The sequence below is a fragment of the Vipera ursinii genome, assembly GCF_947247035.1.
Source record: "Vipera ursinii genome assembly, chromosome: Z".
NCBI lineage: Eukaryota > Metazoa > Chordata > Lepidosauria > Squamata > Viperidae > Vipera > Vipera ursinii.
The window spans coordinates 49,592,376-49,615,137 of NC_139517.1; the positions used below are offsets into that span (position 1 = coordinate 49,592,376).

The following is a 22,762-nucleotide window of genomic DNA, read 5'->3' on the forward strand; positions in this document are numbered from 1 at the left end:
TGCTGTTATGATATGCAACACTAGATATGTCTCTTCCCATCTATTATTCCCAGTAAAAACAATTCTGGTCTAAGATCTATCTTCAGTCCTAACATTTCCTCCAACTAAGTCTTTATTAGCCGCCAAAATTCTTTTGCTTTGGAACATGTCCATCACATATGAGTGTCCCTAACACTTTCTTGCACTTCCAACATTGTGGTGGTACATCTTTTCTCATCTTTGCCAGTCTTGTTGAGGAGAAGTGCCACCTGTAAAACATTTTATACAGGTTCTCTATATATGAGTTAGCGAAGGTTAGCTCTCTATTTCTTTCCCATAATGTTTGCCATTTGTCTAAATCAATATTATATCTGAAAATTTGGGCCCATGTTATCATTTCTTCTTTTACCTGCTCCTCTTCCATTTTATATTCCAATAAATATTTATAGTTCTTTTGATTGCTTTCTCCTCCGCTCCTAATAGTATTTGATCTAGTGTTGTCAGATCTCTCTGTATACCCCATTCCTTTTTGTCTTTCTTATAACGTGACTGGATTTGCAGGTACACCCACCATTCTAATTGTACCCCATTTTTTAAATTCATGTCTAGATTTAAGTTCCCCTTGTTCATTTAAAATATCTCTGTACATAACTACTTTCCCCAAGTTCATGAAATTTGGATGCACTAGCGCTTCCAATACCGGTGTTTCTATATAGTTCTGTTGTTTAACTTTAATCCACATATTAAGTAATGCTGCTCTGATACGGTGTCTCTGGAAGTATTGATGAACGTTATATCTCTCATCCCACAAAAAATGCGTGCCATCTAGATTGTAAATCCATGACCTCTAGAGCAGGGGTAGGCAACCTTGGCTCTTTTATGACTCATGGACTTCAACTCCCAGAATTCCTGACCCAGCCATGCTAAAGAGAAAGGGAGAGGTTTCCAAGCTGAGCCATGTTGGCTCAGGAATTCTGGGAGTTGAAGTCCACAAGTCATAAAAGAGCCAAGGTTGCCTACCCCTGCTCTAGACTTAACAGCCTTCTGTTTTTTAAATTTATCCAGTCTTCTACCTAGGTGAGTATTGCAGCTTGTAGTACAGCTTCCAGTCAGGTAGTCTGAATCCCCCTCTCTGGCTTCTTGTAGAGTTTTAATTTAATTCTAGGTTTCTTCCCCTGCCAAATAAATTGCAGTATTGTTTTATTCAAATTTACAAATTTTCTCTAATTTTATGGGGACATTCTGAAATAAAAAGAGTAATTTAGGTAAAATGTTCATCTTTACTGCTGCGATTCTCCTCATGAAAGATTCTCCCCATCTTTCTAAATATCTCATTGTTTAAATTAATATATTTATCTTCTTTAATTGTAATACACCTTGCTGTTAGCTGTAATCCCAAGTATTTAACTTTCTTCACTATTTGGATATTTATTTTCTCCACCAAGTCATTTTTCTGTATACTAGTCATATTTTAACTATCATTTTCGTTTTGTCTTTATTGATTTTCAGTCCAGCTACCTCTCCACATTCTTCTAATATTTTCACAAGTCGTGTACCCGAATGTAGCAGTTCCTCTAAGATAAATACGAGGTCATCCGCGAATGCTTGCAGTTTGTAGGTTTCTTTCTTAATATTTAAGCCTCTAATTTGACTTTCCTTTCGAATCATTCTAGTCAGTACTTCGAGAGTTAATATAAACATTAGCGGTGAGAGCGGACACCCTTGTCTTGTACCTTTCCTAATTTGGAAGCTTTGTGTTGCTTCTCCATTAATTATAACTCTCGCCTCTTGTTTATCATATATATCTCTGAATAAGTTTATAAATTTTCCACCAAAGTCCATATAGCCTAACTGCCTCAACATGAAATTCCAATTTACATTGTCAAAGGTTTTTTGGGCATCCAGAAACATCAGAGCTACTTGTTTTTCACTGTGAATCTCATAGTACTCCAAAATATTCAAAATCATCCTCATATTGTTTCGAATTTGCCTTCTTGGTAGGAAACCGTTTTGGTCTGCATGTATAAATTTGTTTAGGTATCTTTTTAGCCTCCCGCAATTATTGCCATAAATATTTTGTAATCCGAATTTAAAAGCAATATTGGCCTATAATTATTGATTTTTGTTAAGTACGATTTTGTTTGGGAATCAGCACAACGTTTGCTTCTATCCAAGATGCTGGCGTTTTGGCTTCTTTTAGAATTGCATTGAACGTCTCCAGTAATATTTTACCAAATGAGTCTTGAAATTCTTTATATTCTACTGGCAGTCCGTCTGGGCCCAATGCTTTATTGTTGTTCTGGTTTTTTTTCAATGCCTCAGTTAATTCAATAATTGTTATCTCCGCATTTAATATACACTTTGTTTCATCCGAAATTTTTGGTAGATCAGCTTTTTTAAAACATTGAAGTATTTTTTCATCCATAGCCCACTTATTCTCATCATATAGTTTTGTATAGTAATTTTCTGAATTATCTTTTTCTTTTCTTCACTTTGATGTTGTATATTTCCCTCTTCGTCTTGTAATTTATTAATCCAGCTGCTTTCCCTCTGCTTCTTTAGCTTATACGATAGCCATCTCCCTGGCTTGTTGGCATTCTCAAAGAAATTCTGGCCACTCCTTTTAATTTGTTGTGCTAGTTCTTCTTTCTCAAGAATGGTCAGCTTATGTTTAATCACTTCCATTTGTTGTTTCAGGCTTTCATTTTGGGGGTTGTGTTGTAGTTCTATTTCTAATCTTTGGAATTCCTCTTCTAAGTTTTTTCCCTTTTGTTTCTTCTTTTTATTTTCTCTCGCCATATAAGCTATAGCCACTCCTCTCACATATGCCTTCATTGTATCCCATAAATTTTGTATGTTTGTATCCTCTTTTTTATTTCCCTGGAAGAACAATTTTAGCTGTTCCTCCAACTTTATTTTAAATTCTTTGTGTTTTATAATCGCTCTTTTTAGCGTCCATCTGCCTGTTTTTTCCCCCCCTCTCCATCTGATTCTCACCGAGTTGTGGTCCGCCCAAAGGTTTGTTTCTATTTCCACTTCCCCCATCTTAAAAAAAATTTTTGGCAATATTCTTCTGAGTCCCTTTCTTATTTGCTTTTATAGTCTAGCTTCCTGTCTATTATTGCATTGAAATTGCCCATAATACAGATGTTCTCACAATCTATCACCCGTAGTGTATTATATAGTTTCCTATAGAACTGTTCTTGCCCCTCATTTGGGGCATAGATTCCTACTAATATTATCCGGTTTTGGTTAATTGTCATCTCCACTACCAAAATCTTACCTTCTGTATCTTTATAGATTTGCTTGGCTAAGATTGACTGATATATATCACTACTCTTTTTTTGTGCTGTGTTAAAGATGCAAACATCTTCCCCAGTTTAGGGCATTCCAACACCTGTCTATGCTGTTCCTTAATGTGAGTCTCTTGGATAACTATAACATCTAAATTTCTTCTGATCAATTTATTAAAAGTTTTTTTTCCTTTTTCGAAGAGAGTTTAAGCCGTTAATATTCAAAGATAGGATTTGGAGTTCTCCCATCATGTTTCTACTTATATCTAGTTTTTATACCTCTCATTATTCTAGTCTCCCTTGGTTCCTCTCTCAGTTCTTATTTCATTTCATAGTTTACCGTTTCCTCTCCTCGCTTCTCATTTTTCCCTGTTGTCCCTCCTCTTCTGCTCTAGCTAACCTTGACTCCCTCACTTCTTCGACATCTCTCTCTAGTTCTTCTTCACTGCAATAATATATATAAGTACACAACCTAAACTATATGAACCATAGCCACAATTAGATCTTGATCTATTACTCCAAACAGTCCTTTGTATCCAAAGTCTATCGATAATCCCACAAAGAAGAAAAGAAAGACTTCCAAGGAGATGTGTCCAATGTCAATAAGTTCCAAGGAAAAAAGAAAAAGAAATTCCTATTTTAGCCACTAGATATCCCTCTTGCTCTTTTTTTAACTTCAGCTCCACATAGAGAATGCGCTGTCACTTTCAAAATGTCAGCCTGTTCTTCCAGATCACCTTCTCTTTCTCTCTTTTACTGCCAATTTGATCTCATATAGTCTTCAAAGCTCTCCGGTCTAGGTTCCCTTCTCGTTATTGCTGTTCTTTCCCTGCTAGCGCGTCTCTATCTCATTCCAAATTCAATTTTGGGACTTTTTTTTTCTTCCAGAAAAGCCTTGCCACTTTCGCGCGGGGGGGTGGGGAATGGAAAAAAAACCTCCGCCCTTTTTTTCCTGGAATCCTCCTGACCTGTGCTACCCAAGGAAAAGTTCCAAAAGACTCTTCCTTTCCAGTTTTCTCCTGTTCCTCCGTCAGAACCAATTCTTGGTCAGTTCCAGTCACCTGTTCAGCTACTTCACCGCCTGCCTCTGTCAAGCCTCTATGTCGGCCATTGAAGGCTTTCTTCTTCCCCACTCGATCTGCCAGGCTCTTCCCTGCTGTCGAGCTCCGGTCACCACCTGGATTTGCACTGCAGGTCGTCCTTCCTTCTCGGCTCCCCTCCAAGAAACCGCGGCTCCGAAAAAACCAGCCCAAGCGGCTGGTAAAGCGGTTGTGTATTTTGGTGAGCCGTTTAACACAGCTGGTCAGCTTGACAGCTGCCCCCACCCCCCAGTTGTGATTTTTCCTGGAGCATGACTCCCAGTGCTCAGTTATTTACATTCTGGTCATTTCTCACCTGAGCTACTGCAGTGGGGCTACATTTGAAGTCCATTCAGAACCTCCAACAGTGCAAAGTACAGTGAGATAAGTCTTTGGGGTCCCTAGGACAGCCCATATATACTTCTGTTTTGTGAACTTCACTGATTACCATCTGCTTCCAAGGGCAGAAGTCCAGGCTTCCAAGGGCAGAAGTCCAGGCTATTTGATGAACTGTCTTATCCTTCTAGCATTTTGCCAGCAGAGAGAACCTGTTTCAGATTCCATTGGTCAAAGAAAACTCTCTTTTGTGGTTCCCACCAGCTTTGGTCACCATCTTCATCAGATTTTCCCACCTCTTACTTATGTAACAAAAAAGTACATTTTTATGGAATGTTAAATTGCTCTATGATCTGCTGGTTTTAACTGTTCAAGTGTAGTGATTTTAAAAATGTTGATCTGGTACACTTAACTGTATCTTGTTTGGTTGCTTACAGTGAGAGTGATTATAGTTTATCAGATTTAGTGTATATTGTTTCTCCTTATGATTTCCTATCTTATCAATGATAATTTTTTTACTAATACTTAATTTAATAATGTCATCTAATTTAATAGTATTTATGTAATTTAACAGTAATAACTATGTCCTGTTAAATTATTTACAGTGAAGGAAAAAATTATTTGATCCCATTCTGATTTTGTACGTTTGCCCACTGACAAAGAAATGACCAGTCTATAATTTTAACAGTAGGTTTATTTTAATAGTGAGAGGCAAAATAACAAAAAAATCCATAAAAACCCATTTCAAAAAAGTTATAAATTAATTTGCATTTTAATGAGTGAAATAAGTGTTTGATCCCTTATCAATCAGCAAGATTTCTGGTTCCCAGGTGTCTTTTATATAGGTAATGAGCTGAGATTAGGAGCCCTCTCTTAAAGGGAGTGCTCTTAATCTCAGCTTGTTACCTGTATAAAAGACACCTGTCCACAGAAGCAATCAATCAGATTCCAAACTCCACCATGGCCAAGACCAAAGAGCTGTCCAAGGATGTCAGGGATAAGATTGTAGACCTGCACAAGGCTACACAAGCAGCTTGGTGAGAAAGTGACGAAAGTTGGTGTGATTATTTGCAAATGGAAGAAACACAAAATAACTGTCAATCTCCCTTGGTCTGGGATTCCATGCAAGATCTCACCTCTTGGAGTTTCAGTGATTATGAGAACGGTGAGGAATCAGTTCAAAACTACAAGGGAGGATCTTGTCAATGATCCCAAGGCAGCTAGGACCATAGTCACCAAGAAAACAATTGGTAACACACTACGCCATGAAGGACTGAAATCCTGCAGCGCCTGCAAAGTCCCACTACTTACATGTACAGGCCTGTCTGATGTTTGCCAATGAACATCTGAATGATTCAGAGGAGAACTGGGTAAAAGTATTGTGGTCAGATGAGACCAAAATCGAGCTCTTTGGCATCAACTGAACTCGCAGTGTTTGGAGGAGGAGGAATGTTGTTTATGACCCCAAGAACAACATTCCCACCATCAAACCTGGAGATGGAAACATTAAGCTTTGGGGGTGTTTTTCTGCTAAGGGGACAGGGCAACTTCACAGCATCAAAGGGATGATGGAGGGCCATGTACTGTCAAATCTTGGGTGAGAACCTCCTTCCCTCAGCCAGGGCATTGCAAATGGTCGTGGATGGGTATTCCAGCATGACAGTGACTCAAAACACATGGCCAAGGCAACAAAGGAGTGGCTGAAGAAGAAGCACATTAAGGTCCTGGAGTGGCCTAGCCAGTCTCCAACCCTTAATCCCATAGAAAATCTGTGGAGGGAGCTGTAGGTTCGAGCTGCCAAATGTTAGCCTCAGAACCTTAATGACTTGGAGAGGATCTGCAAAGAGGAGTGGGACAAAATCCCTCCTGAGATGTGTGCAAACCTGGCAGCAACTACAAAATCATCTGACCTCTGTGATTGCTAACCAAGAGTTTTGCAACCAAGTACTAAGTCATGTTTTGCAAAGGGGTCAAATACTTACTTCACTCACTAAAATGCAAATCAGTTTTTTGAAATAGGTTTTCCTGGATTTTTTTGATGTTATTCTGTGTCTCATTGTTAAAATAAACTTACCATTACAATTATAGACTGATCATTTCTTTGTTAGTGGGCAAATGTACAAAATCAGAATGGGATCAAATAATTTTTTCCCTCACTGTAAATCTTAAATATATTTTTCAAATAGAATGAAGGCTTCTGTGTATAATAGCTAAGTGTTGTTTTTTCTTATGTAGATCTAAAACTATATAAGTGTACAGCCACTATTAAAATATATGCAAATAGGGCTTCTATTACTGTGCAGTGATTTGAATTTGGAAAGAAAACAGAGGGATATGTTTGACACAATTGTTAGCAGTTTTTTAAAGAACTCATCTTGGCAGATCACACTATGCAGTTAAGGAGATGCCAACAGAAGTGTTTTTGGCTGTGTGTTCTCTGAATATCTTTTTGTCTTTTTTCTTCAGATCTGGATAATGTTACAGACCCTATCATTGAAATCTAAAGTATTTTAGCATACATGATTTAATAATTTGAAATAGTTAAAAAAGTAGAATAAAAATTTTATTGAATCAAACTCCTATAAGCTTTATGCATTACAGTTTATTATATCAGGCAAATTCTTTATATTCCCCCCCCTTAACCTGGCTTCCTTAACTGCAGTGAAAGCAACCGAATGCCTCACCAACTACTTGTTACTTGTAAGAGGAAATTTAATTTACTTTCAATGTTCCAGTTTAATTCTTGCTAACCATCTCACGGAGCTTTCTTCTATGTAAAACCTAGATTTCAATAACATTCTTTCCAGTGCAATCTTCAGTTTTGCCTCTGAGGGTGATCAAAGCCTTTCAGAGCTTATCTAGGTGTTTGATGGGTAATCCTTTATTTTGATGGAATGACATTTGCCAGCACAGTAACACCATTGTGTTACACTGTGCATATGAATTTAAACAGGAAGCAACAATATAAAATTTTATGTTCATGCATTTTTTTCTATTCTTCTACAGGTAGTCCTCGAGTTATGAGTGTAATGGAGCCTGCACATTCCATTCGTAACTCGAAAACTTGTGGGAGTGAATCTCGTACCTTAAATGAGAAAACTCTCTACTTGTTAAGATACACGTGGCTCCGTAAGTGCACATGAGGTACCTCATGCTTTCCCCTCACTTCCTGCTGTGCCGGACTCACCTACCTTGGAAAATCTGTCTCCTGTCTGCTGTAGTTTCTTTTCCTTTGAGGGAGAGAAATGCTTTTCGCACTGGCAAGGGAAGCTCCTAGGTGCCGTAATATTATGCGAGTTCAAACACAAATCCTCTGCAAAAGAGATCATGGCTCCCTGAAGGCAGACCTTTCCTCAAGTCTTTTTCTGGTGAAAATGAGCCCATGGAGCAAGCTGGCAAGGACCTTCCAATCTCTCTCAGGTATGTGTTTGGATAAAAAGTGTTTGAGCGGCAGCAGCTTGAGTTTCTCTGCTCCATCCAAGAGGAAAGAAGTGGAAGCACAGAGCCGGATTGCTCTCAATAAGGCCGGTGCACATGAGTGAGCAGTGCACCTGCGTCTTCTTGAGAGCAATTTTGCTTTGCGCCTCTGCTTTCTTCTTTTCGGACAAAGTGGAGAAACTGAAGCTGCTGCTGCTGCTGCTTGAGTGGGGAGGAGGACAAGGAGAAGAGCGATCAGGATTTGTGCCACCATCCGGTCAAGCAAACAGTAGGCCAGGCAGGGTGGCTGCCTGGCTGGAGAGGAGAGGTGGCCGTCACCAGCTTGGACGCAGGTGCAAGGGAACCCACCTTGTGATGTCTCCCTGCTCAGTTGAAGGCTTCATTTCTGCCCTCAAACCAAGGCCAGCACAAGTGAGTGAGCAGAGCACTTGGGCCGCAGAAGGCATTGGTTCCTGCGCCTGGCCAACTCCAATTCCACGCTTTGTCCCATAGGCATGCAAATGAAGCAAACACACACACCCTGCCCAAATGGAAGCTTTCGGGGGCCATGACCTCTTTTGCAGAGGATTTATGTTTGAACTTGCGTGCTGGTAATGACCTATAAAGCCCTAAATGGCTTGGGTCCGGACTATCTAAGGGAACACCTGCCAGCATCATCTTCCCATCGTCCTGTGCGTTCCCACAGGGAGGGCCTTCTCAGGGTACCGCCGGTTAATGAATGCCGGCGGGTTATTCCCAGGGGAAGAGCGTTCTCTGTGGGTGCACCTGCCCTATGGAACCAACTACATAACGGAACTTAGGACTGCCCCCAACCTTCGCTCATTTCGTCGGGACCTGAAAACTTGGCTCTTCGAGCTGTTTGGCCCAGACTGAGGGGTTTTTAATTTTAACTGGGTTTTAGATTTACTTTTGGGGCTTGAATTAAATTAATTGTTTTAATTGATCTTAATTTTTGTATTTCATGGTTTTAACTGCCCTGTAAACCGCCCTGAGTCCTACGGGAATAGGGCAGTATACAAATTCAATAAATAAATAAATATTAAGGCACCCAGGAGCTTCCATTTTTGGTGCGAAAAGCATTTCCAAGCTGACTCTCCTCTCTCTCAAAGGGAAAGAAACCATGGCAGACAAGAGACAGATTTTGCAAGTTAAGTGTGTCCAGTGTGGCAGGAAGGGAGAGGGAAGGAATTGTGGGGTACAGGTGGTGGTGGGAGAAATAGCGAGAATGTTGCAGAGCCTCTGCCATCGTTCGTAAGGGCAAATGACTGCCATGGTGCTGCAATATTTGTAATTTTGGGATTGCTTGTAAACACTAGGGGGCACTGGTCACATAACTTCAAATCAACATTAAGTGAATACTTGTAACTCGAGGATTACCTGTATATGACTGGACTTAAACTGAGTCAACATTCACTTGGACTGACTTGCTCTGGTTTCAATAATTTTCAAAATATATAGTAAAAATGGTTAGATGTTCAAATTTAATAGCGTGAGAGAGAGAGAGATGATGACGATAATGCCCCAGTACCTTTTTTTGGGTTACAGTTACTATTAGCTTAGGGTTATCTTTTGAAGATGATTAAAACTATATTTAATGTGAATTGCCCCATGACCCTCTTCCTTTTTTAAACTATATCGTTCTGAGTGATTGATATATCTCTTGAATTTCTGTGAGAAACTCCTCTGAAAATGTATACGAAAGAATAGCATACAGATGGAATATTTAGACATATGAGGTGAGATGTTAACAGAAAAATGGAATATTTCTATTAACATAGATTTCCTAGGGCACATATGGATGCTTTTCTACAAATAATAATGGATGGGTCATGTCAGATCCATTGACAGCTGAATAAAGTTGATGACCAACGCTGTCTTCTATGATATTTTTTCAATTTCCTGCACTTTAATAACAATATGGATTATAGGGAGAGTTTGACTTACAACTACAATTAACCCCAAAATTTTGTTGCTAAGCAAGATAATTGCTAAGTGAGTTTTGCCCCATTTTATGACCATTCTTGCTCTAGTTGTTAAGTGAATCACTGCAGTTAGTAATATGGTTATTAAGTGAATTTGGCTTTCCTATTGACTTTGCTTGTTAGAAGTTCACAAAATGTGATTACATGATTCTGAGATACTGCAATTTTCATAACTATATGCCAATTGCCAATTGTCTGAATTTTGATCGTGTGACTACAGGGATGCTACAATGGTCATAAGTCTCATAAGTCATTATTTTTAGTGCTTTTCTAAGTTTGGTCACTAAACAAATGGTTGTATGTGAAGGACTAGTTTTATAATTCTGTAAACAATTATATGGTCTTTTCCATGTATGCAGTTCATTTATAATAATGCATAGGAAAAATATGTCTGTATAATATCAAGATTTCATTAAACTATTCTTCTATATTCCTAGTAAATTATCTGAGGTAATTCAACAAAGTATATACACTTCCTAGTATCATCTACTGGAATAATCAATTGTTATTTAGTATAGCTACTTAAGGTTTTCAGAGAGAATGATATGCTATGGGGATAAACTGTTGGCTAAAATGTTACTAATGTTTCCCCCAAAATAGCAATTGCCATGGACTTTTGGCCAAGAGTGTAAGGTATCAGTTTTGACATCCTGTGTAAGAAGGATGCATGTTGTTAAGAGTTCCATGTGTTAGTATTTATAGAGCTTGTCTCACATGTCTTTCCATGAATAAAACAGCTGTGACAAGCTTCAGTCAGCTTTCAGTAACAACAGATAAATTATGCAGTAATACAAGAATGCTGCAGAGTTCAATACTGCTAATTGTATGAATTGATGTAATTCAGATTTTTGCTGTATTTGTAATTCTAGCCACTACTCAAGCATACTTGCATACAACCCAAAATCAAGGTTTTGGAGAAACCTGGTTTATCATAAATGAGGAGAAGACTGGGAACACAGCCTGTTTATGTTGGCTTGGTTACTCTTGCTTCTATGGTTAACTAAGAGAAAATGAAAAAGTTACTCTATCTCAGGGCTGTCAAACTGCTGGCCCATGGGCCAGATGTGTCATGAGGAAACCGTGCCCACTTCATTGCCAGCAATGGGGAAAAATCTCCAATATGTCGCGCGACATCATATGATGTGGCAAGTTTGACATGTCTGCTCTATCTGAACCTGGGCTCCTGCACTGTTGCATTTTTGCTATTGATACTCATGTTGTCTTGTTTGAGAATGGCAAGCAAAAAGTTTTGTTTTGAATAAAACAATCAATTTTAAGTTCTGACTAATTTAATTTATCATGCTAATGGGAAGGATAAGCAGATCCAGATGGTCAATATGTATCAGCATGCAATTTTCTCCTGGTAATCCAAAGTAATCTTCTAATTTGTTTGATGGAAACCTGGCCATTATGTTGAACACCATAATCAATTGTAATAATTTCTTGAATGCTGGTAACCAAGGAAAAAAAATGAACACCAGTCTATAACATAGATTGTATAAAATATTAAGTATGTACTTTTTACATATTGATTGGATTTTTAGGGACAGGAGGTACATTCCTTCATATATTTTAAGTTTTATGTGTCTCTAACCCCAGTGAGAGTAAACTTTTCACTTTGTTAAACATATTTAATAAACCATCCACAGATTTCATGGTAATAATTGTATGGATTAGACATTTTTGAAATCCAATAAGGTAATGTATATAATCTTAGTTTCAAAAAATGTTGATTCAAATCAACTTTTTGTTTGAGCTACATAAATGTTATTCTGGAGAACCCTATAAAATATATATTGAAATTCATTGAAATGTACCTAACAAAAATAATATGAAAATCATGTACTTACCAGTAGCCATTCTGAGTACAATTTATATGACGGCAGTAGGAATTTCTATTCCCACCACTGACTGCCACATCCCACATGTTTATGTATTTAAACAATGCATAAACTGTATTTTGGGTTAAACCCTATAAAGGCAGCATAGAACACACTTAAACAAAGAAATTGGTTATATTAATATGAATGTCTCTAATTCCATCTGAAAAAGAAATTACAGTAGGTGGTCATCAAGATCTGTTTAATGCCAAACATGAAAATTAGTTTGCTCTGACAATTAAGCCATAAGCCCACACACTATCATAGCAGTGGAGGAGATAAGCCTGTTTCCTAAATATTTTGCAGTATCTGGAAGAAATTAATGATATTTTTTGTTTAATTGTAGGTTTGTGCATGAATTTAGTGTGAAGCTAAATTCATGTTCCTCCCCCCCCCCAAAAAAAACCCTGAAAAGTCAGGCTGTGAGTATTTAACATTTACCACCAAGCTTTTGTGGCTGAGAGCAGATTTGAATCTGGATCTTCCTTCATACTATCCAAACAAAAATGGGACAAGTGCAGGTGCTTAAGTTTAGGAAATTATGCTTCTGATTCTTGTCCCTCGGGATGTTAGTGTTCCAGGGATTTGAAAGCAGGCTTTCTTGTGGCAGTTCTTACTCTAGATCAGAGGTCTCCAACCCCCAGACTCCAACTTACTACCAGCCCTTGAGCTGATGAGAACCAGGCCATGGAAGTGGCGGGCGAGCATGTGCACATGGCACATCTCCACATGTGTGAGCAGTGGGTGAGTGTATGCATGCTGCTCTATTTGCACGAATGGCAGCCCATGTGCCTGTTGCTTGTGCAAATGGAGCTGCACATGCACTTGCCCACCACTTGTGTGGAACCATCCCCCTTCTCTCCCTCTGTCAGGCCACAGAGTTGGAAAGGTTAGGGATCTCTGTTCTAGAATACTCTACCTCCTGGAATGTAGACATTTTGTCAGGCTTTAGGGGCTTGGGAAGACTGTCTTGTTTCTTTGCTTATCTTTGTTCTTCCAAATTAAACCTATTGTATACAGGGGAGCCACTCAGAGGGATGAAATTAGGCATAGTATTCATTATGTAAACAAATTGATCTATATTTCTTTGTTGAACAGATAATCCTCAATTTACAACCATTCAAATGGTTCAGTAACTGTTCAAAACTATGACAGTGCTGAACGAAGAGATTTAACATCATACCTTGCTCCACTTAGGTCTTCCAAAAATTGCTTTTCTAAAAGAGAATCAGCTGATCCATCTTGTGACCTTTTCTGTACAGAAGCCTTCTCATGCCATCCTGGAAGCAGACACCATTTTGGAAGTGGCCCAGTTCTTTTTTAAATGTTTTATTGATTTTCTAATTTTACATTGTAAGTATTTAAAAAGCTACGTGGCAGCTGAGTTAATCGATAATTCAATGACATACAAGTATGTTTAGTACAAGTCTCAAACTACCACATTAGATATTTCCTCTTTTCCCCTTAGTATTTACTGTCTCATGTTTAAACTAATACAATTCTTATTATATCAATTAAATAAAAATAACATTCTTACATTTATCAATAATTTTTAGCTTATACATATCCTGGTTATTTTAACATTCAGTTTTTATGGACAATCAATGTCCTAATTAGTTTTTCCCAATTTTTAGTTTCCCATTAATATTTAAATTTAACATTTAATATTTATAATTTCTAAGTTTTAAGTAACCCAAGTTCCCTTTATCACAATTCATCACAAAGTCTAATATTCAGGATAAATGTCTTAGGTGCTCTTTCAGAAAGGTGATCTTTGGAAATGGCCTTTCCAAAAGAGAATTAATTAAATGAGCCACACAGTTTTCCTATACAGAAATCACTTTGTGCCATACCAAAAGTAGGCACTATTTTAGAAGCAGCCACAATTACTGGGGCCGCTGGAAGACAAGCTCCGTCTTCCATGTCTGATTTTACACTGAAGGGGGACCCTGGAAAGGATCAAAAGTTGCCCTGTATGGGCAAGGAGGGGAACCCCGTTTGATCGTGGGAGGGAAGTAGCCCTTCCACTCGATCCAGGACAGCCCTCCAAACCAGCAGATGAGAGACCGGCCATAGAAATATGGCCTGTCACTAGACTGCAGACAGGCGAAGTCAAACTTACCACCAGGCACCTATAAAGCAACATAGATGAGACTGGTTGAGATCTGAACCTCTCTTCAATCCTATTTTTTCTACCTGTATAAGCTGCCCAAAGTATTTTTTCCCCCTGTAGAGGGAGGGAAAGGAAATTCTATCCCACCCTCCAAAAACAGCAGCGACTGACTATCCAGGGGAGTTTAAAACGGTCAAAGAATAACCTGATTTTAACTGGATTTCTATCTTTCTAAAATTTGAAGATAAAAGATTTATTATTCTTATTGAAGATTTGGGTTTTTACCTACAAAAATAGAGTAAAATTGAAAAAAGGATTACAAAAATTTTGGACAAAAAAAAATCTTAAACAGTGACATCCTGTGGCTAAACCTGATATTACAACTTGTTACTATTTAAAAGAGACTTGACTTGAAGCACATACTATAGATAAGACTTTTGCAACCTTGGCAGATATCACCTGTGAGAAGCCCAGCTGTGTTCTATAGTCAGTGACAAAATTATTTTCATTCTCTGATTGTAAAGCTTTTAATTTAATACACCACTAAGAGAACATGGATGAAGTTCAGGAACAGATTCTCTTTATGTTGAAAGCAATTTATGAAACTATTCTTTCTGATGAAATAAGCTACAAAAAAGAATAAGATGTCAGCCTAGATATACGAACCCAAACTTTGATAATAACTAAAGAATCAACTACACAGAATATAACAAGTGGAACAATCTAAAGAATCAACTACACAGAATATAACAAGTGGAACAATCAAATACTATGATAGAAGATTCAACTGATCAACAAACACAGTTAACGGAAAACCCGGAAAAGGGACTGACAACACTGAAAATGGAAAAGACTGAAAGCTAGAATTAAGGTGAAGAAAATTGGAAAATAAGTTTTGACTTAGTGAGGATTAAAATAGAATATACTCAAATAGACATGATGTGTAGTTTGGATACTAGATTGTGTTATGAACTGAGATAAAGAAAACTTTGGTTATTTAAAACTTGGAAGTATAAATATTAAAAGTTAAATTTGAATATTGATTTGTTTATAAAGGTTGAATGTAAAAGTAATTAGATGTATATTAGCTAAAATTTATTGATAAATGTAATAAACATGCTTTACCTAGCTGATATAATAACTGTACTAGCTTAAAAATGAGATAGAAGACATTAAGAGAAAAAGAGACGAAGAATGTTATATTGTATTATTGATTAGTTGATGTAAGATGGTAAGAAATAGAATATTTTCCAATAGATAAGACCCTAATGGTGAACCTATGGCACATGTGCCACAGGCGGCATGCGGAGCCATCCCTGTGGGTACGCGCATCATCACCCCACAGGGAGGCGGAGCCAGGCTGCTCCCCACCCTCTCTCCATGTGCTCCTGCACTCTTGCTCTCTTTTTCTCTGCACTGAGAGTCAGGGAGCATCTACAAGAGCTGGGCCAATCTGGGCTGGATAGTGGAGGCAGCTACCAGCACGAGTCCAGGTAAGCCTCTGGGGTGATTTTGCGCTCCCCCCCTAGCCGATCCAGGCAGCAGAGGCCTTTTCGAAGCCTCTGGAGTTGGCATCCATGGCCGTGGGATGATTTTGTGGTGCACCAGTGGCCTGATCTGTGCTCCGGAGGCCTGCAAAAGGCCTCTGCCCCACTGACCTAGGGCTGTCCAGCAATTTTGCACCCTCCTACAGCCAATCCAGTCCACTGAGGCGCCACAAAATTGCCCCGCAGCCATGGATGTGAATTCCAGAGGCTTCGAAAAGGCCTCTGCCACCCGGATTGGCCATGAGGGCCAGGCGTGAAATCGCTGTGCAGCCCTAGATCCGTGGGGCAGAAGCCTTTTGCAGGCCTCCAGAGCCCAGATCAGGGCACTGGCACACCGCAAAACACTCTGCGGCCATGAATGTGAGCTTCACAGGCTTCGATAAGTCCTCTGCCGCCCAGATTGGCCATGGGGGGCACGAATTCGCTGTGCAGCCCTAGATCTGTGGGGCAGAGGCCTTTTCCAAGTGGCGCCAGCAGGTGATCTGTGTGGGGGGTAGGAAATGGCAACAGCAGGGCGATCCGTGCGGGTGGGGGGAAAACAACAATCCATGTGGTGGCTTGGCCAGGGCTCAGGACCAATTGGGGCACCAATATTCCCTACCTCCACCATGGCAGGCTGCTACTCACCATACTGTGGGCCTCCGGGTCATGGTGAGAAGATGGCCTGGCTTCCCCTCATCACTGCTGGCTCTCTGGGCTCTGTAATCCGGTGTCCCACCCCGCAGGTCATAAGGCCAGGATCGCAGCTGGAGCGCGGGTATGGCCAGAGCCGCTCGGCCTTCCAGCTGCCTCCTCCTGGCAGCACCGCCTGCCACTTTAACAAAGTGTGGCCGGCCGAGGAGGAACCGGAGCCGCGCCTGCCTGTCCGCTCTTCCTCCCAACCGGGCATCCTGCTCGCTTCTTTCAGAGCCGGCCCAGCTGCAGCCACTGATGCGGATCTGCTGAAGTGCCGCCCGCCTTGCCCATCTCAGCCCTTCTGCCGCAGAAGGAGAGCGCGCTGCCAGAACTGGGGCTGAGAGGCAAAGATGTGCGCCACGCCAAAACCAGCCGTTTACCGCCTCGCAGGTCACAGCAAATGGCAAGTTTCCCCGTGGCACAGCTCTTTCCCTCCGGCTGGAGCAAAGATCCACGCTACTTGCTGTTTGCCTCCACCGAAACCAGCCTTTTGCTGTGATGCGCGAGGCAGGAAATGCCCTGTTTCAGCATGGTGCATATGGTTGCCTCCAGCCGAAGAGAAACATCTGTGCCATGCTGAAACCAGGGGTTTCCCACCTCGCACATCATGACAAATGGCCAGTTTCTGCGTGGCACGGCTCTTTGTCTCCTCTCAGCCCCAGCGCTGGCAGCCCACTCTCCTTCCGTGGCAGAGGACCTGAAGTGGGCAAAGTGGGCAGCACTTCGGCAGCTTCACATCATGTGAGGCAGGAAATACCTGGTTTTGGCATGGTGTGGATCTTTGTCTCTTCTCGGCCCCAGCCTTGGCACGTTCTCCTGCGCCAGAGAGGCCAAGGTGGGAGGCGCTTCAGCGGCTCTGCATTGCGGCAAATGGCCGGTTTCAACGTGGCACGGATCTTCGCCTCAAGCCATTTGAATCCGGCTGTTTCCTACCTCGCGCGTCGCGGCAAATTGCCAGTTTCAGGAGACCGGCTAGGAGCCAGCCAGCCAGCCAGCCAGTGAGAGCAGGGTTGGGTGGGGGGATCTAGATCTGGCCCCTATTACCTCGTGCAGGGTCCAGGGAGAAGTTGTCTGCCAAGCATTCCTCCTTTCCTTTGAAACAGACAATCCCCCACACAATCCTGCCGTTCCTGCCTTCTGAATTAAAACGAGAGAAAGCCAAGTTTTTTCTTTTGTGGTCTTTACATATTTTAACTGCAGCTAGAAGGAAATGGGGAAGAAAACCATTGTGAGACACACTTCTGTTTTAACATTTTTCCCTTGTTGCTTTTTGAAGTTTTCATCGTGCTTTTGTGAGAGGGCAGTGTTTGGAAGGGGGTGTAGCTACCCCTTTCCCCCCCAAGCCATCAGCTGAGCAAAACACCCGCCTTCTCATGCTCTTCCCCCAGTCTGTGTCCGAGGCTTTCGTTGTTGTGAACATTTCTGTTGAGGATTGGGGGGGGGGTTGTTTGGTCTTTATTCCCTTCCCATCTGCTGGGTGGTTGCAGCAGGTTTTGGTCTCTTCTGTCATGCTTTGAGATTATCCGGTTACTAAATAAACCCTCTTCCTCCTCCTCGCCTTTTTTTGCCCCATGGCAGTGGCACCCTTGCCCTGCCCCCTCCCTTGCCTCCCTGCAGGACGAGCCTCCTACCCACTGCTCCACCCACCAGAGAACCCCTGGATCTCCTCCAATCCTGCCCGGCCCCCACAGGCATCCCTCCCCAGGAGCAACATTGAGTGGCCACGCCACTCTCCACGCCCACCCATGCTGCTATGACTACCATAGCCATGCCCACTTGGTGGCCAAGCCCACTTGGTGGCCACATCCCTGGCACCTGGCGATGCATAATTGGGTTTCGGTTGCAGTCTGGGCACTCGGTCTCTAAAAGGTTTGCCACCACTGACCCAGCCTATGCGACAGGTGGCTTTTAGAGAGACCATTTCATTCCATTCTGAAAATGGCCACCCTTCTTGCAATGTCTCAGAGAGGCACAATTTAGAAAATCACACCTTTCTGAGTGTAGGTGGTCCTTGCCTGCAGAATGGCACAAAATGGTTTCTGAAGGAGGGTCACATATTACATTGGCTGGCACTCTTTTGAAAAGGTGACCTTTGGAAGATGTATGTGGAGCAAGGGATGATGGGGTGAACAGTAGACCCAAGGGTGTAACACCTAGCAGGGCACAAAGCTGTGCAAGAAGTGCATCTGGGTTGGGAGAAGCCCAGTGCTGGGCCAGGGCCTGGGCCATGCTTCCCAGGACCTCTTCATCCTCTGAGTCCTGATTAATGATCCATAAGAATGTTTAATGATCACAACAACTTACTACCAGTATTCTGGGCTCAGTTGTGGTTATAAGTCTAAAAACTATTTGCAATTCTTTATTTGTATTCCTACGGTTGTGTCAGACCCCCCAAACTAAGAAAGATAAATAGAATTACTTCTAGGTAGTTTCTTTTATCATTCCTTACCTATAGACACAAGTCTTGCCAAAGTAAACCAACTATTGCATCATTAAAGATGTACTTGGAGAATTCCTAAAGAGAAGCAGTTTTAACTCTCTTTCTCCCAACCAATCTAATTTTTGCTGTCTCTTTGATCTCTGGAATGCAGTACCTCCCTCCTGGGAATCCAGTCTATGTTCAATCAAGATTATAAATTCAGGACATTTTTTAAAAATGTGAAGAGCTATTACCGTAGATATCCTAGGGAAAAAATGAGTTTTGTCCTACCTTCTGCTTTTCTGTATTTATGGGAAATTCTAAAGATTTAATGATACTTAATTTGTCATGAGTTAGAGGAGGTAGCAACCATTTCTTTGTAGTGCTCACAGTATGTTAAGGTTTGCCTCTTGAAATAACCTAAAATAACAATCAGTAGCATCAGATATAGTGCTTTGATTTGTTGCTTCATTTTCAAGCAAGTCATAGAATCCTAGGCCTGGAAAGGATCTTGGAGGTCTTTCTACTTTAACTCCCTTTCCATGGTAGGAGACCTTACACTATTTCAAACAAATGGATGTCCAATTTTTTCTTGAAAGTTTCCAGTGATGGACTACCTACAACTTCTGGAGGCAAGCTGTTCCATTGATTACTTGTTCTATCTAGCAGAACACTTCTCCTTAATTCCAGGTTTGATCTCTCTTTAACAACTTTCTATTCATTGCTTTTTGTCCTACCCTTAGCTGCTTTGGAGAATAAGTAAACTGCCTCTTCTCTGTGACTGCCCCTCACATACTGGAAGGCAGCAATCACCCTTAATCCTTCTCTTTGCTAGGCTAAACATACCCTTGTACATCATACGATTTATCCTGCAAACTCTGTATGATCTTTGTTGCTCTTGTTTGCATTCTTTCTAGGATCTCATTGTTGTATCGTAGTAACCAGAACTAGGTATAGTATTCCAAGTGTGGTCTCATTAGTGCAGTATAGAGTGGTACTACACTTCCTGAGGGACGCGGTGGCTCAGTGGGTTAGGACGCTGAGCTTGTCGATCAGAAGGTCGGCAGTTTGGCGGGTTGAATCCCGACTGCTGTGTAACAGAGTGAGCACCTGTTACTCATCCCAGCTTCTGCCAACCTAGCAGTTCAAAAGCATGTAAAAATGCAAGTAGAAAAATAGGGACCACAATGGTGGGAAGGTAACAGCGCTCCATGCGCCTTTGGTGTCTAGTCATGCCGGCCACATGACCACGGAGACGTCCTCGGACAAGCGCTGGCTCTTCAGCTTTGAAACGGAGATGAGCACCGGCCCCTAGAGTCGGAAACGACTAGCACGCATGTGCGGGGGAACCTTTACTTTTACCTTTTACTTACACTTCCTGAAATCCTGATGCTATCTCTTTGTGGATAAAGTCTAGGACTGCATTGGCTTTTTTGGAAGTTGCAGTATACTACTGATTCATACTTAAGTGGTGATCCTCCAGAATATGAGATACCGCTCTCTGACACCACTGTTAAGCCATCTACTGTCTATTGTATATGCATTTGGTTTTTTCTGCCTAAGTGCAGGGCCTTAATTTTTTCACTACTGAATTGCATGTTGTTAGATAGGACCCAATGCTCAATCTGTCAAGATCCTTCTGAATCTTGAGTGTATCTTCCAAAATGTTGGCAGCTTGGTTTCATCTGCAAATTTGATGAGTTCCCCTTCTATCCCCTCATCTGGATCATTTATAAAGAACATTGGGCTGAAGATAGCCTTGAGGCATTCCACTGCGTGCTTCTTTCCACATACAGTTCTGTTGTAACTGACTGGCTTTAATAAATTAAGAAGCTACTATTTTGATTTCAGTATTAAATAGCACAGGGTGCTATTTTGTTTGTAGTACTCTGAGAATAGAAACTGAAAGTTATATTTGTATATTGTATCATTAGATTCATTGTCTGTTTCTTTAAAATATCAGTTGAAAATTAGGATTTCATTAAGAGTCAAATGCAAACTATTTTCCATTGTTTACTGTGATATCCTATTTCCCTTTGAAATATACATAGCACAATGGAATCATCTTTGAGATCAACATTTCAAGCTGTAAAATACATGTGCATTAGTCTGATAAATCAAACTCCCAATTAAACAGGGACTCTAGAATCTCAAATATACTACATTTGTTCAAATTGCATAGGTAAAGGTAAAGGTTCCCCCGCACATGTGCACTAGTCGTTTCCAATTCTAGGGGCCGGTGCTCATCTCCATTTCAAAGCCGAAGAGCCAGCACTTGTCCGAGGACGTCTCCGTGGTCATGTGGCCGGCATGACTAGACACCAAAGGTGCACGGAACGCTGTTACCTGCCCACCGTAGTGGTCCCTATTTTTCTACTTGCATTTTTAGGTGCTTTCGAACTGCTAGGTTGGCAGAAGCTGGAACGAGTAACAGGCGCTCACTCTGTTACGCAGCACTCGGGATTCGACCCACCAAACTGCCGACCTTCTGATCGACAAGCTCAGCGTCCTAACCCACTGAGCCACCATGTCCCAAATTGCATACCAATCTCCTATGAAAGGAAATGTTTTGCTGTCATTAAATATGTATTCTAATTCTATTTTTTCTCCTTGCACAATTCTGCATATTGTCTTCTACTCTTCAGATCTGTGAGAGTCTGTTTTTTTATACATGAGCAATAATAATCAGTGCAAATTCCAAAATCTATAAAAATGCAAGATCATGTTGCCTTTTAATAATCTTCATTGCATAGGAAATACGAATGCTTGTATAAATAATGATATCTATAAAACTGAAAGAACAGTTACTATCAGTATTCTACAGATGTAAATCTGCTACAAATGTAACACGTTTTCAGAAATGTTTCTGGACAGTGCTCTTTGGAAGAAAAAGTAGAATAAGCTGATGAACTGCCCATTAGTCTCAGTGGATTCAATAGACTAAATCTATTGAAACAATGAAATGAGTTATACTTTTCACATTACTATTTTAAAAAAAACCTGTGACTTTGTGTTATGAATAGTGGAGCATTTAATTGAATACAGTGGGAAACAATATCTTTCTTACATAAGCGCTAGGTTTTAATTAACTGAAATAAGTAACCACAATATTATATCAGAGTATATAATGTAACATTTTAAAGTTTTCAGCTTCATTTTGTCTCATGGACACATTCACATAGAATTCCAGTTATTTTCATCTTTTAACACATTTTTTGTGTTAACTGGAACTTTGATCTATTTTTAATAGTTGTGAGGTTAAAATTTTGGTGGTATAATTGTATAACAAAAACAGAAATCTGTTCCTTGTATTATGTTAAATTGTCATCCTCAAGAGACCAGAACAACGCTGCATAGGCCAAAGCAATTTCTTTATTATTGATCACCTATTTACAAGAATCTCACCAGTCTAATTAAATTCCCTTGGGAATAAAGGTACCAGTAGTCTTACATCTTTTGTCTCCTCACATGGAACAACTCTATGCAGCAATGCCTTTCACTTGTCCTTCTCCTTTAGCTGGTAATACCACCATATAAACTAAAAAATTTATTCTAGCATTGGTAGTTATGGATTGACAGATTGTCCAAACAACATCCTTTGTCATTACATATTTTAATGATGTACTATTTTAGAAAATTCAAACTTGAACCTCCTTTTATAAGAGGTAAACTATTTTTTTCTGTGTTTAATTTTGTGTAGTAATCTGAATACATTTCAACAAGAATAAATTTGTGGTTCTGTTTTACATTGCACTAAATCCTACTTTAGCAAATGAATCTTTCTAGTTTTGTCCCCAAGTGATTTCCTCCATGTTTATGACTATTTTGTAATCTCCAATATTTTGCCTGTAATATTGTGCTCTGCTGATCTAAACTTTGAAGGATGGTCCTATGTCAAGAACTCAAATTTTATAAAAGACATAAATGGTGTTATAAACAGATAAACATCGCTTAACAATTGTCCTATTTAGAAATAGTTCCAAATTATGATGCTCTGAAAAAGTAACTTTGTGACCAGTCC

At 40.4% G+C, this 22,762-nt stretch overlaps 1 protein-coding gene across 16 annotated transcripts in view; it reads left to right on the forward strand.

Annotated features, from left to right (window-relative positions):
• The window catches only part of SLC20A2 (solute carrier family 20 member 2), a 100,496-nt gene that overhangs the window by 13,912 nt on the left and 63,822 nt on the right, over positions 1–22,762 (forward strand). Inside the window, exon 1 of one of the 16 annotated variants that reach the window (XM_083377095.1) lies at positions 7,780–7,816. The exons of the other annotated variants lie outside the window; for them this stretch is intronic. The gene's annotated coding sequence lies outside the window, so the exon portion shown is untranslated. Of the gene's footprint in view, positions 1–7,779; positions 7,817–22,762 lie in introns of those variants that run through there. 16 annotated transcript variants of the gene reach the window in all.